Source organism: Physeter macrocephalus, chromosome 21 (genome assembly GCF_002837175.3).
Source record: "Physeter macrocephalus isolate SW-GA chromosome 21, ASM283717v5, whole genome shotgun sequence".
NCBI lineage: Eukaryota > Metazoa > Chordata > Mammalia > Artiodactyla > Physeteridae > Physeter > Physeter macrocephalus.
In genome coordinates this window covers 22,399,897-22,413,478 of record NC_041234.1, presented here as the reverse complement: position 1 = coordinate 22,413,478, position 13,582 = coordinate 22,399,897, and the positions used below count along the sequence as shown (strand labels likewise).

Here is a 13,582-nt window from a genome sequence, read left to right as displayed (position 1 = left end):
ACACACACACACACACACACACACACACACACACACACACACAAAAGAGGTGGGCTTGATGCTCCCTCCCCTGGAATCTGAGCAGGTCTGTGACTATGGTAGACTGACTTTATGTGACTTTGGAAGCTAGGTTATAAAAGGGGATACAGCTTCCACCTAGTCCTCTTGAGATGTTCACTCTTGGAATCCTGCCACCATGCTGTGAGGAAGACCAGAAGCCACATGGAGAGGCCATGTGGAGGTTCTCTGGCTGATAGCCCCCCTAAGGTCCCAGCCAACCGCCAGCATCAACCACCTGACAGGTGAGTGGAGATGCATCCAGATGCTTGCAGCCCCCAGCCTTAGAGTCTTCCTGGTGAGACCCTGACATTGTGGAGCAGAGACAAGCCACCTCCTCTGAGCCTTGTTCTAAACAATGAGGGGTAATGAAGTAATGATTGTTTTAAGGCACTGTTTTGGGCTAATTTGTTACGCAGCAGTAGTAACTGGGATAGAGCCCCAACCACCAGCAAGACGAATGGTATCTGCATGGTAGTTGTCCCTCCAGATTTGTCTTTAGCATGTGACCTGGGCCTTTCCTCTCCTCTCAAATGCCCAGCAGAGACTAAGGAGACACAACTAGATGCAGAGTGGGATCATAGACTGGATCCTGGGACAAAAAAACAAACAAACATGACATGAGTGGAAAAACTGGTGAGCTTTGAATGAAGTCTGTAATTTAGTTAATCGTATTGTACCAATGTTAATTTTCTGATTTTTCTAAGTGTGCTATGGTTATGTAAGTCCTTACAATTATGGAAAGCTCGGTGAAGGGAATATGAGCATACTGCAATTTTTTGCAACTTTTCAGTAAGTCTAAAATTATTTCAAAATAGAAAGTTAAATAATAACAAGATTAGCACACAACATAATGACCATGTTTATGAAAAACTTGCCTCACTTGGCACCTGGGACTCCAGTTTCCTTGTTTTCCCCTTTCTCTGATTGCTCTTTTTCATTCTCCATTGGTAAGTGTTCACTGTTGCCCACGCTAGGAGCTGATGCTACCCAGCGTTCTACTTTGTCCTCCTGCTCTTTCTACGCAGCCCTAATGCTCACAGCCACACCCACAACCCAAAAGGCACCTCTCCTCTGCTCTAAACTGAACACTCACTGCCTCTGGTATTCCAGATCCACCTGGGCACCACTCAGGCAAGATACAGTCGATTACTTCTCTCCTCTCAGCAAGCGACCTCACCATCAACTCTGTGGCTCCTGGTGGAAACCTCAGTTCCACTAATGCAAATGACCCAACCACCTAAATTGTTTTCAAATTTTGTCATCTCCTCTCTACTCCCACAGCCTGATCCCTGTCATCTCTTATCTAGAATAATGCAATCATCTTCTAACTGGTTTTCCTGCCTCTTGTCTCTTCCCTCTGTCTCAGCTTAATGACTGTCACCAGAGATTATTCTGTAGCACAAATCATGGTCCTGGCACTTTGATGACTCTGGCTTTGGGGAATGAAGTTTGACCTCCATAACATGAGATGCAAAGTCTTTCTCAACACTGGTCCCAGGGAGCCTCTCCAACCTCATCTACCAGCCTTTTCCCCATCCTCACCCCCTTAAGTCCCAGATGCTTACAACCACTCCCCAAGCCTGAGACCGTTCTCCACTCCCTGCAAGCCTCTGATCAGATTATTCCCTCCACCTGGAATGCCTTGTGAACTCCAAGCTGTCTTCTAGACCCAATTCAAATGCCCTCTCTTCTGAGAACCCTTCTCTGATGCTACCGGGCAGCTTTAATCACGAAAATTCTTCCTGCTCTTTTTCTCTAGTAAAGCGTTTATCAAATGCTATTATTCTTGTATCTGAAAATGTGAAGGTCCAGAGGACATAAACTGGAACTTCCATATGTTTTGATCCCAAGAGCACAACCTCATTGTTTCCTGCGTGTTAATCTTCACCTCGCAGTCAGCTCCCTGGGAAAGTGAACCTTCGACACTCCACATTTACAAATCAAGAAACTGAAGTTCAGAGAGGTTATGCAACTGTCTGAAGGCCACAGCATTAGCAGGTGATAAAACTGAGGCATGAGCCCAGGCAGTCTGGCTCCAGAATCCATACTTTTAACTACATAATCCTGTCTGGTGGATAGCTGAGTGCCAGCCCTTTCTAGGATGGAATGTGACCTCCAGAAGGTTGCAACCTGGACTCTCCCCTCCTGCCTCCCTGCAAGGCTGTTAGAGGGTGAGCAAAATGGATTTCCTCAGGGGTCCACTGGGGCTCTGTTTTCCTGAAAGGCAGCCTGAGGGACCACCTATGGACGCTCCCCCAACACCTGTAGCCCAAGTGGCTGTTTACAGGCCAGCAGTTATGAAGACAGCTTCCCACCCTCTCAGCTGGCCCTCCCTGCTGCTGCCCAGCTCACGGAGAAACACGGTGTAATTGCTCGCCTTGTAGAAGCGACTTGAATCAGCGCCCCTCTGCTGACAGCGTTAGTGACAAGTGATCGCATCAGGACACTGGAACAGCGGCCAGGACCTGGGCGCCCGTGTTATTTACTGGTCCATCATGTATAATTTCAGAGTTTAATTTTATCTTCACAAACTTACAGGTGCAAAATACAGGATAAAGTTCTTTAAGGGGCCCCCATGAGAAACCAGGCTGCACTGGTCCTCCCTACCCACCCCGCCAAGAGCTCTCAGGGTGGCTCATTCAAATTAAATCATTATTGAGGAGGAATAATCCTGGTAGGTTCAGAAAATCAGTTTTAAATTCAGCCTGCTAGCAAAATTCTGAATGTATTTACTTTCTAGATTTCATTTCTCCATCCATATTAAAGCTCCGTGGCGTTATCAATTATGGGTTTATTGCAAAGCACAATAGGATTCAATCTGGAGGAATGCCTCAGGGTATGTCTTAGGAGGACGATAAAGCTAATAGTAATGGGTCTACAACTTCTAAGGCTAATTTCCACAGTTACAAATTTCATAAGTAAATAGAAGCCATGTCAGTTTCCAGTCACCCAGCTTGAGGTCTCTCATGCTGATGAAACAGGACCTTCCATCGCTTCCACTGAGGGGCTCCCGTTTGAGTCTTGGTGGGCTGGCCTGAAGATTCCCTGCTGCTCTTCTAACCAGCTCAGGAGCTGGTTTGGATGAAAATCGGTACAAAAGCACAGCCAACCCTGGCATCTGGGAGAATGACCATATGGCTTCAGGCCAGAATCCAGCCAAACGCCGTGACCGGGGGTGGGGGGCTGTCATGCATTAGTGCTGTGGCACTTAAGCCAGGCTTCAGGGCTCCAGGCAGGATGGAGCTGTGTCTGATACAGTCTGGAGCCTCTGTTTTCTTTCCGGAAAGAGCGGGCAGCAGGGAGGAGGAGCTGGTGGTGTAACGGGGCTATTCTCAGCCAAGTGCTTCCAATACAGGGAGGGCAGGCCCTACTCACTGCCTCCGTGATGCCTGTGCTCACACACCTCTCACCTGGTATCAGACGCTCTCGTCCCCAGAGTCACACCCTCCAGCTAGCGGAAGCTACTGGCAGTCAGTTTCCTGCGAGCTCAAACTCACTTCCAGCTGGTAGCATCCCGCCTCAGGTATGGACCTCTCATCTTTCTACTTTCTGTCCTAGGGTTTCTCTGACACTGCAGCAGCCCCCTTGCCCAGTGCACAAGTATGATCCAGAAGTGCAAGGCTAACACCTGAAGAGGCAGTCTTCAACCAACTGGGGGACAAGAGCCAGGGCTAAATGCTCCTGCCTCCCTTCTTTCAGGTGGACAAGTCCAGAAGCATTCCACATACGTCTCACGGTGTCCCAGCAGGGCCAAACCCTGGTCGCCTATGATAGCAACCTGACCACACACTTACCCTGGCTTTTCCCCCTTTCCAGTCTCCCTCTCCTTTCTCCCTCTTTCATGATTCTTAGGATCACCTCTGAAATGAGTGCCCTATACCCAAGTCTTAGTCTCAGGTTCTGTTTCCAGAAAAACCAAACTAAGACATATGTGCATCATTGGATTCGCGCCTTTGAGTAGGATAAAGGCAGGGCATCTTCCAATAGCTCTTGTAAAAGTGCCCATGTATAACTTAGTGAGGGAGAAAAAGCCCTTTCCCTCTCTCCTATTCATGTGGAAGTTTCATCAGGGGAGTTATTTATCACCTGGGGAGGCAAGGCGAGAGGAAGACCAAGAGATGGAGATTACTGATGGGGGGAGGGGGTGGCAGGGAACAGGGCAAAAGAGGCCCTGGGGAAGCAGGACTCAACAGGAGTGATACCAGCAAGGGCAGGCAGCCACGAGTGTGCCCCAGGTTGTGTGTGTGTGTGTGTGCGGATGTGTGCATGCCTGGGTGGAGGGGGCTGCACAGCTTCCAGGCAGCATGAAAGGGTACCTGTAGGTGAGGAAGGGCCTGAGTCCTAGGCCAGTATGAGACCCAGTGGCAAATACCTCGTCTGGGACTCAGTTCTGACTGGGCACAGCTTCTGTCCCCAACAGTGACCTCCAAATGCCAGGAGGGCCCATGAAGTGGTGCAGGTACAGCTGTCCCAGATGTGGTAGATAAACAGCAAAGCCAACGTGGAAATCAGTCAATAGATGTCTCAGGAGCCTTTAAAAACCCAACCCAGTCGGAAAACAACACCGATTAATAAGTGGCTGGCATTTCTTAAGAGCTTACTATGTAGCAGGAACTGTTGTAAATTATTTACCACGTGCTGGCTATTCAATCCTCGTTACAACCTTAAGAGGTAGGTACCATTATTACCCCCATCTACAGATAAGGAAACTGAGGTATGGAGTGGCAAAGCAACTTGTCCAAAGTCATGCAACTAGTAAGGGGATAGCCTGGGATTGGGATGTGAGCAAGGCAAGGTGTTTGGTGCTTCAGAGACTTAGATGTCATATGAGACATATTTCTGGCACTCAAGGACTCCAAATTTTTTAGGGGAGACAGACATTTACACAAATAACAGAATATGAAGCAAAATGAAATAATCCCCACAATAGCCTCTAGGGTACCATCCTCTGTTAAACAGGCTCTGATTCTATTCTATTGCAATAGTCTCTCATTGCAACTTTTACAGGAGCAGGTGCTCAGAAGTTTTGGGGTAGAAGTGCTTAGGGTCCCAGGAGTGGATGAGTTTATGTTGATATGGCTCATTCAGATGAAGTCATGCCTCCTTGACACTGCTAGGAACAGGGCTGTGATCTGCCTTCAAGGCTCCCTGCTGAATGACCCTCATCGTTTCAGGTTTCTCTCATATGTGCCTTCTTTCATTCAATCATTCTGTAAATCCGTGTTGAGCCCCTCCAGATCCTATGTGCATCCCGCCCCCTCCTTGTTTGGTCAAGCCCATTAGACCAGCCTCCCTGTGTCTATACCCTGCTGAAAATGCAAGGGGATGTGGATTCAGGGCTGGGTGGCTCTGGTAGGCTATGTGCAAAGTAAGTGAAGGAAGCCCTTTGAAGGGAGAGGGAGCCTGGGTGAGGCTCACAAAGAGAGTCCAGGATGAAAGAGACCACGTGACCCCTGAGAGAGTGAGATTTTCATTCACTCTGAATTTCCATTCCCAATCTCAGTTTATAGCACATTTGCTGTTCTCCATTTCCTGCTCTTGGGATTTTGTAAGATCTGTGTATTCACAAGTAAACCTTCTTCTGGGAGGTAGCTTGAGTGGGTTTCTTTTTCTTACAGTCAGAAGAATCTTTTTTTTTATTATTTATTTTTTAGACTAAATAGAACTGTCACGTTATGGTATACTAACAAATAATAAGAAAACATATTAAAGAAGATGGTAGTGGAATGTGCATTATAAATACGTGGATGAAATGCTTTCTTCTAAACATAGAAAGAATGGACGGAAACATAGAAAGTCAACGTCCAGACTCCATGATACAATGGGTCAAAGGGGATTAACGAAAAATGTTCACACAAGGACATACTAACTGTAAGTCAATGCCTAGGAAAACACTAACTTCACAATTACAAAAAACTTTATGCATTCAGACATTAAAAAATTATTCATAATGCACCCATTATCTGCCAGGAACTTTGTTAGATTTGAGGAATTTGGAGTTGAATCTGTTACAGATGATGCCCGCAAAGTGCTTACAGTCTAGTTATAGAGAGAATAAACTAGGCAGACAATAACAATAGCACATAAATATTTGGAAAAGTGTAGGAATAAAATATTAGAAAATTAGTTCCAGCTGGAAATGAAACTCCCAAGGTGCCAGGATCAAATACAAAGTTAAGCCAGTGCAATAAATGCATAGATTGATCCCATGGCATCGAGGGAATCTATCAGAAAGAATATAGACTTTAGGAGCTAGGAGTCAGAGTTTGAACATGGATATGGAGTCAGAAAATATGGTTGTGGGCCCTCATAAAATGGGAGAGCTAAAGGTGAGGTCTTTGCATAAAGCTGATACCTTATGGGGATGGAGAAGGGAAGTAGACAACTTGACCATGAGTCCAGGATAGTGGCAAATATCCTCTTCTCTTTTCCCAGAGCTCTAGGTAGTAAATTAAAAGCTCTCAATGAGAATGCAAAGCCCTATGGAGTCTGAATTTACCCTACATGCATGATATAGGAATTCCTCAAACCATAAAATCTGGGCCTAGAAAGCAAATGCAAAAATCCTCTGTGGCAATGCTGCCACATTCCAGAGTGAAACAGACTCCCATCCAACCTCCTAAAAAAGCCCGTTGAAGATGACTTCACAATAAAACACATTACAAACCATTTGAGGACATAATTCACCATGAGGGAGAGGCAGCAGAAAAAACAAATAAGTGAATGAAAATTCCTATAAGCATCCCAAGAACTTGAGGTAATAGACCAACTGAGTGAGACTGTAAATATCTTTCAAATAATTAAATCAATAAAAGATGTAAAAGTCATAATGAAAAGATGTGACACTACGCTAACATAAAAAGCAGGCATATTCAGAAAAGAAGCAAATAAAATCTCTGGAAATAAAAAAGGTGAAATTAAAAGTTCAATGGATGAGTTAAACAGAATAAGAGATGCAGCTAAAGAGAGAATTTGTGAACTTCAACATGGAAGAAATCACCTATAATGTATAGTGAGATAAAGTGATGGGAACCATACAAGAGAGTTAGAGAATATGGAGGATATAATGAGAAGGTTCAATGTGTATCTAATAAAGTCTATAGGAATAGAGACTAGAGGGATGTGGCTAAATTAGAAACATTCATGACAAAGAACTTTTCAGAACTAATGAAATCCTCAGATTCAAAAGTACAGTGAGTCCTGAGGGTAAGTGAAAATTAATCCACAATTAGACGCATCATAATAAATAACAAAGGCAAAGAGGCAATCTCAAAAATAGTCCATGAGAAAGGAAAATGATTTACAAGGAGCAACAACTGAATGACAGCAGCAGATTTTGCAGCAGCATCAATTAAGGAGAGAAGAAACAATGGCCAAAAAAACAGAGAGACATAACTGTCATTTCAAAAATTCTATACCCATCTCAACTATCATTCAAAAGTGAGGATGACAGTGATCAAACAGCATTACTAATAGTGGGTCCACATGTTCCTCCTGATATGATGCAATATGAAATAGGCAACATTGCCTATGAAGTTGGTAATGGATTTTGGATTTAAAGGGACTTAAGAGACACAACAACTAAATGCAGTATGTGGTGCTCAGTTTGAGTTCTAAATTAAACAAAGCAGCTATAAAAGACAATGTTTGGAACAACTGGAGGAATTTGAATATGGACTAGATATTAGGTGATATTAGGGAAGTACTATTAATTTTGTTTAGTTTGTATGTTTGTGGTTTTATGTTTGAAAAGTCTCTTTTTTTTTTTTAGAGATGCACATTGAAGGACTTAGGAGTGTGTATTAAAATCAAGTGGGATAATAGAAGAAAGGAACTATTCACAAAGGTATGGCCAGGATATAGGGAAACCAACAAAGCATGTTAAAATACCCTGGAGCTACACGAGTTCTCAATCATGGGTCTAAAGGGAAAGAGGAGGGAGCAGTCACTCAGACCTGGAGAAAGGATTGTGGTTGTAGCTCTAGAAGGTCCCCTGACAGAAGCTGTGGACTTTAGTGGAGAAACATAACCACTGCCAACTCTTGGCCCATCTTCTCATCTTCTCCTGAATCCTCCTATTAATCAAACCCAACCAAGAGCCAGCGGGCGAGAGGGTCTGGGGATCCAGTCCCTAGAAGTAATTTTATCTAGGACAGAGAAGGATAGAGAAAAGAATAGGGAAAATAAAAATATTCTGCACAGGGTAAAAGTGAGGATGCCTGTTATCTACTCAAAAATAAGAAAAAATTAGATGAAGCAAATCTGGCATATGCTAACAATTGTTAAATCCAGATGAAGAATATGTGTGTTTACTATTTTTCGTACTTTTCTGTATATTTGAAATTTTCCATAACAAAAAGTAAAAAGAAGTGAGGGTGAAATCAATACAGAAATTTAAAAACAAAGTGAGAGAATTTACACCTATGATTTTAGCTGAAAGAATTACTAAGGATTTACTTCAGAAAAAGAACTCAGAAATTAAACCCAGAAGGAAGTGATAGGATGCAAAAAGCAATGACAAGAAGTGACCCTGGTAAACAGACAAGTCAATCTACATAAGCATTAACTAGAAAAAAACAGCTGGAAATTACAGATCAATGTGTAAGGTAATATTGAAGGTATAGGAACAGAGAAGAGGACATCAAAGTAGACAGAAGAGAAGGAGAGTTGAGGAAAACTTCCTGGGAAAGGGAGGAGTGACGAATTGACCTGAGTTTTAAACGTCCAATAGGATTGACCAAAGAGGATCAGAGGGAAGGACAAATCCAGGCAGAGGGAACGTCATGAGAAAGAGCAGAGATGGTTCCAAGGGTACACTGCATCTGATAAACTTGGATGGAAGGATACCTTTGAGGATAGTAGGAAAAGTAAGTAGGTAAGAACCACAGCCCAAAGGGTCTGTTAAAAGGTACACCTCAAGGGGCCTAAGCTAAAGCTCGGGGGGCGGGGGTAATGGAAGAATTTTATGCAGAGAAACGACCTGATCAGATTTGCATTTTAGAAATGAAACTCACTTTTGGAGGTCTGATTGGAGAGTTCAGAGGGAAGGAAGAGAGCAATTAGGAGACCACGGCAGAGATCAAGGTGAGGCGGGATGAAGATCTGAACTAAGGCAGTGGCAGTGGTGATGGAGAGGAAACTGACTCAAGAGACAGTCAAGAGGTCAAATGAATAAGACTTGGTGACTGATAGGATGGGGGTTGGCAGGGAGTGGTAGCGAGGGAGAGCCAGGAAGAAAACCTGGCCCTTGGCTTTTGCCTGGGTGACTGATACATGCTGGTGAAATCAGGAACTGTGAACCTTCAGAATGAGCAGGTGGAAGGCAAATTGATGGCTCAGTTTTGCTCAAGTCCAAATACCTAGGTCAGAAACTACGAACTGGGGTAGTGGGGGGAACCACAGACATCAAGCCTACATTTAAGACAAGGAGATAGTGGGGAGGGGAGGGCCATGCAACCTTGTCTATTCCTTTCTTCAGGAAGACAACCTTTCCCAGAGTATATCCCCCGACCACTGCATGCACACACCCAGACACACACTCACACACAGAGAGCCTTACTGACCAGATGAATTGGGTCATGTGATATCCCTGGCTTCCCCGGAGTCTGGGGAAATAGAGAAGAAAATTGTCATAATTAGCTTAGACAAATCATGATCCAGTGCCTGGGGATGACATACTGCTCCCACACAAAATTGAATTTCTGTTAGCAAGGAAGAAAGGGGGATGGGTGTTAAGCAGACCACTAAGAGTGTTGGCCCCATACAATCTTACAAACTGGGCTGGGGTTTGGGAGCTCAGAAAGATGGACTGCAGGGAGAGGGAGGCAAGCTTCCACCAGACGCCCAACTAGAGATGGAGACCAGGAGAGTCCCTGTTTCCTGGTCTGCATGTTGTGTGGGGGAGATGGGCTCCAGGTCAGGGCCTGCCTACCGGAGGCATAGACGCGAAGGGTGATCGAAAACGTCCTGCCTCAATAGATTGTTCTAGGACCCAGGACAGTGCTGAATACGCAGTTGGGAAGTTTGATGAGCCCAGCTTTTGGGATTCAGGGAGGCAGACGGGGTAAACAAAAGAAAACCAAGTCAATGTTAGATTTTCTCTTAGCTGCCGCTAAACGATCACTCCTAACTGATGCAGTGCGTTACAGCTTTAGTCTCCATCTGAATTCCAACGTCAATAACTCATCCTATCCCGGGTTCTCACCCTTATCCCCTCAAGGCTTTGGGTCTTCCTTGTTTTTGCTCATATAGAATGGGAATCCTGTCCCCAACCTGAGCCAGATGTCTGCAGCCTCTCTTTCTGGGAACCACTTTCATGGATGTTACTTGTCTGCCTTGACTGCCCTGAGTTGCTGTTCCCAAACCCCTCATAGTGTGTGCCTGGCTGGTCTTCATTATAGTAGAAATTCCTTGAGGAAGAGTAAAGATGATGTCTCTCATCCATCTTTCCAACTTCCTTAGTGCTTCACGCAAAATTCCTCCTAAAGTGTTTCTTAGATCCAATTCTATTAAGTTGAGGAGGAATATGATTTAGTGGTTAAGGGACCTGCCTCCATAGCTAGTCTTCCTGGGTTCAAATCCCAGCTTGGCCACTTACTGGCTACACGATCTTGGGCAATTGGTGGTGTTCCTTTGAAGAGATAATAATGGTACTGACCCCCCAAAGATTGGTTTTAGGACATAAAGCACTTAGAGCAATGCCTGCCACATAGAAAACATTAGGTATTTGTTCTTTTTATTAAAATTGCAATTGGAGGTGGGTTGATGCAGTTAAGGCTGCTCTTGGGCAAGCAGCCCTAGTTGGGCTTCACTCTTTGCCAGACTTCCTTCCTTTCTTCCTGTCTCCTTCCTTGGAAACCTCTTCCTCACGTTCTTGTGTCCTTACTGTAGTAGCCCACCTGGTCCCACCTTCCAGCTCAGTGACTTCTGCTCCAAAATGACTCTCCTTCCTCGGCACCTTCTAAACCCCCAGCTGCTTGTCACAGAGGGAAAGATCTGAGCCACCATTTCATTCTACACTGTTAGTGCATAACATTAGCTTATTGCTTCACTTCCCAGTCCCGCAAGGCTGTTTCCATATTCATAGAGAAGACCTCAAGAGGATAGGCCAGGCAAGACATTTTTAGAAAGAGAATAGTGGGGTCCCTTCTGGGTGTCCTTAAATCACCACGTAGGCCACCGGCTCCATCAATTATGAGTTGCTGCTGCAGGTGACAGGGTAGGGCGGGCACTGCCAAGTGCCACCTCCCCTCGGCAAGAATGGTTTCTGCTCTCGACCAGGCCTGGATCCCCAGAAATGTCCCCATTGGCAGACACCTCCAGTGCCAGAGGACCAGAGGATGCCAGTGACTGAAAGTTCAGGTCAGAAGACTGGGGAAGGGAAACTCTGAGACCCCTGCCAGACTGTGTTGGAGGGGGATAGTACCCCTCTTTCCCATCCCACATTCTTGCCTTCCTCCCAAGGGGGATGCATCTGCCTCTCAAGGAGGTACAATACAAGGGCACCCAGAAGTCCAAATAATGCCATAGCACTACCAATAGTAAGAGTGAGGACCACGGGAAAGGTTTGAAGGCTTGGAGAAAATGATATCATCCTTAACAGAACTTCACATTTTTTAGAGTGCTTTCAGGCTTTTAAAGCACTTTCACTTGCGTTTTCATATTTATTTTCATAATAACTCTGTAAGGTAGGTAGAGGAGGGGAAAGCTGAGGGAAGACATAGGCTGTCTTAGTCAGGTTAGTTGCCTTAACAAACAATCCCACGATTTCAGCGCCTTTACAAAAATAAAGTGTGTTTCTCACCCATGGAGCAGTCCAGTGTGAGTGTTCCTGGCCAGGCAGCTCTCCCACAAGCAGTGACTCAAGGACCCAGGGTCCTTCCATCTTGTAGCTTTGCCACCTCTGAGGGCCTCAGACCCTTCACTTCATCCCTTCAAGTGGTCAAGAAACAAGGGAAGAAAGAGCATGGATGAGTGCATGGGAGGTCTTCTGAGCCAGGCCCAAAGGTTGTGTACTTATACTCCCATCCCCTTGACTTAAACTCAGTCCCATGGTCACACCAAACTGGAAGAGAAATAAAACAATCTGGTCAACAGCCAATCAATCTCCACCACACAGGCTATATTCATTATGACTATTTCTGATAATAATAACTACCCATGATTGTAACCCCATTCTGCTTCCAGTACAATATTGAGAGTTACATACATTAGCTCTACTTTTCCCAACAGCACTAGTGGGTAGGGATGGGCATCTGCATTTCTTAAAAGATGAATCTGAGCTGGGAGAAGTTAAGGAACTTGTCCAGGAAATCCACAGCCAGATACTGGTAGAGCCGGAAACCAAGCCAAGACTGTTTGATGCCGAAACGTGCTTTCCCCACTCGCCAGCATTCCACTGCCGGCAGGACCAGAGAATTAGAATCCAGGCTGAGACCACATGGTGTTCCCTTTTGGGTGGAGTCAGAGTGCTTTCTTATTTCACTAGTCTTGCTTCTGTACTCCGGGTTGAGAACCCAAACTCCCTGGAAGCTGAAGTGCTTCCTGGGAAAGATTTCTGCTCCCCGTTGTGAGGGGACATCTGTGTCCCTGAGAGGCACCATGACTGACATTTTCTGCTAAAGTCGGTGGTGGTAAAACTCTTGTTTGGTCTTCTGGCATGGCCAGGGTGTGCAGTCCCCTGGCCTGGCTCTCTTTTTTCTTTTTTCTTTTTGCGGTACGCGGGCCTCTCATTGCCGTGGCCTCTCCCGTTGCGGAGCACAGGCTCCGGACGCGCAGGCGCAGCGGCCATGGCTCACGGGCCCAGCCGCTCCGCGGCACGTGGGATCCTCCCGGACCGGGGCACGAACCCGCGTCCCCTGCATCGGCAGGCGGACTCTCAACGACTGAGCCACCAGGGAAGCCCTGGCCTGGCTCTCTTGACCTCACTGTTTTGTCACTGCTGCCACAGACCCTCTCAGCCCTCAGCTACACCCTTCATCTGCCTCTGGTTTTTTTCTTCCTCCACTCCTGAGCCACTACTGTGAGGGTCACCTTGTCACCCATGGGGGCCCAATGTGTGGCTACTGCCCTCAACCCTGCTACACTCTGTGACCACATTGGATGAATTGGGAACATCCGAATTCCTGCCACACCACACGGGAGCTGAGATGGCTCCAAAGCCATCTTTCTGCCTACTCACATGACAGCTTTGTCTTCTGCTGTGACATCCCCATGATGGTGCAGGGCCCCCAGTGAGGTGGCCTCCTCCTAGAGGCCCAATAAGAAGTGAAGCAAAAGTCCTCTATTTTTGGCTTCCTTATTCCACTATATTTGGGGTCTCACTCTCTCCCTGCCCACTGGGAAGCCAGGCCCTGGCATCTCACTGCTTTGTCCAGCTCTTCCTGACTCCCTTCTCTCTACCTTGCCACCTGCTCTCAGAAGAGGATGTGGAATTATTTGTTCTAGGTGGAGCTCATCTTGGCATCAACAATGAACAGGGTGCAGTCAAAGGGACTGACTCACGAGGAAGGGAGGTCTGCTA

At 45.9% G+C, this 13,582-nt stretch overlaps 1 long non-coding RNA gene across 2 annotated transcripts in view; it reads right to left on the bottom strand.

The window, feature by feature from the left end:
- Positions 1 to 9,666, bottom strand: part of LOC114484715 (uncharacterized) — a 45,650-nt gene extending 35,984 nt beyond the window's left edge. Inside the window, exon 1 of one of the 2 annotated variants that reach the window (XR_003677907.2) lies at positions 9,624 to 9,666. This is a non-coding gene — a long non-coding RNA (uncharacterized lncRNA). Of the gene's footprint in view, positions 1 to 6,415; positions 6,438 to 9,623 lie in introns of those variants that run through there. The other variant, XR_008616385.1, reaches the window with a different exon arrangement.
- Between the last annotated feature and the right edge of the window lie 3,916 nt (positions 9,667 to 13,582).